Source organism: Giraffa tippelskirchi, chromosome 6 (genome assembly GCF_054371585.1).
Source record: "Giraffa tippelskirchi isolate mGirTip1 chromosome 6, T2T-mGirTip1v1.2.pri, whole genome shotgun sequence".
In the NCBI taxonomy this organism is placed as follows: domain Eukaryota; kingdom Metazoa; phylum Chordata; class Mammalia; order Artiodactyla; family Giraffidae; genus Giraffa; species Giraffa tippelskirchi.
In genome coordinates, this window is record NC_137280.1 from 158,373,206 (window position 1) to 158,375,246 (window position 2,041).

Sequence of the window (2,041 nt, forward strand, 5' to 3'; positions counted from 1 at the left end):
AGTCAACCCTTCGCATGAGGTGCCCAAAGTATTGGAGTTTCAGCTTCAACATCAGTCTTTCCAATGAACACCCAGGATTGATCTCTTTTAGGATGGATTGATTGGATCTCCTTGCAGTCCAAGGGACTCTCAAGTGTCTTCTCCAACACCACAGTTCAAAAGCATCAATTCTTCGGTGCTCAGCTTTCTTCACCGTCCAACTTTCACATCCATACATGACCACTGGAAAAACCATAGCCTTGACTAGACGGACTTTTGTTGGCAAAGTAATGTCTCTGCTTTTAAATATGCTATCTAGGTTGGTCATAACCTTCCTTCCAAGGAGTAAGCGTCTTTTAATTTCATGGCTGCAGTCACCATCTGCAGTGATTCTGGAGCCCAAAAAAATAAAGTCTGACACTGTTTCCACTGTTTCCCCATCTATTTCCCATGAAGTGATGGGACCAGATGCCATGATCTTAGTTTTCTGAACGTTGAGCTTGATAAAGTTTATATTAATATGTGATAAGCCTACAACTAACATCATACTCAACAGTGAAAAGCTGAAAGTATTTCCTATAAGATCAGGAAGAAGACAAGGATACCCATTCTCATTGTATTATACACTATAATATTGGAAGTCCTAGTCACAGCAATCAGACAAGAAATGAAAGGAATCCAAATAGGAAAAGAGGAAGTAAAACTGTCATTGCTTGCAGATGACAAGATGCTATATGTGGAAAATCCTAAAGACAACACCAAAAAACTATTAGAACTGATAAATGAATTCAGTAAAGTTGCAGGATGTGAAATTAATATAGAAAAAAACCTGTTGCATGTCTATACAACAATAACGAATTATCAGAAAGAGAGATTAAGAAAACAATCCAACTTACAACTGCATCAAAAAGAACAAAATACCTAGGCTAAATCTAACCAAGGATGTAAAAGACATGTACTTTGCAACTGTAAGACATTGATGAAAGAAACTGAAAATGACACAAACAAATGGAAATGTGTATCACAGATTGGAAGAATTCAGTTCAGTTCAGTCGCTCAGTCGTGTCCGACTCTCTGCGACCCCATGAATTGCAGCACGCCAGGCCTCTCTGTCCATCACCAACTCCCGGAGTCTACCCAAACCCATGTTCATCGAGTCGGTGATGCCATCCAACCATCTCATCCTCTGTCGTCCCCTTCTCCTCCCGCCCCCAATCCTACCCAGCATTAGGGTCTTTTCCAATGAGTCAACCCTTCGCATGAGGTGGCCAAAGTATTGGAGCTTCAGCTTCAACATCAGACCTTCCAACGAACACCCAGGATTGATCTCTTTTAGGATGGATTGATTGGATCTCCTTGCAGTCCAAGAAACTCTCAAGAGTCTTCTCCACATATTGTTAAAATGACCATACTCCCCAGCAATCTACAGATTCAGTACAATCTCTATCAAAATACCAATGGCATTTTTCACAGAACTAGAACAAGTAATTCTAAAATTTGTATGGAAACACACAAAAGACCTGAATAGCCAAACAGTCTTGAGAAAGGAGAAGAAAGCTAGAAATATCATCCTTCCTAATTTCAAGCTATACTGCAAAGCTACAGTAACCAAAGCAGTATAGTACTAGCATAAAAACAGACACATAGATCAAGGGAATAAATTAGAAAGCCTAGAAAAAAAGACCATCCTTTTATTGTCAGTTAATCTATGACAAAGGAGGCACAAATATAAAGGAAAAGACAGCCTCTTTAATAAATGGTGCTGGGAAAACTGGACAGCTGCATGCAAAAGAATCAAACAGGACTAGTTTCTCACACCATATACAAAAATAAACTCAAATGGATTAAAGGCTTAAATGTAAGACCAGAAACCATAACAATTCTAGAAGAAAACATCAGCAGAGTGCTCTTTGGCATCAGGTGTCAGAATATTTTCTTTTTCAAGAGAAATAAAAGCAAATATAAACAAATAGAACTACATCAAACTAAAAGGCTTTTACACAGAGAAAGAAACTATCAACAAAACAAAAAGGCAGTGTACTGAATGGGAGATGTTTGCAAG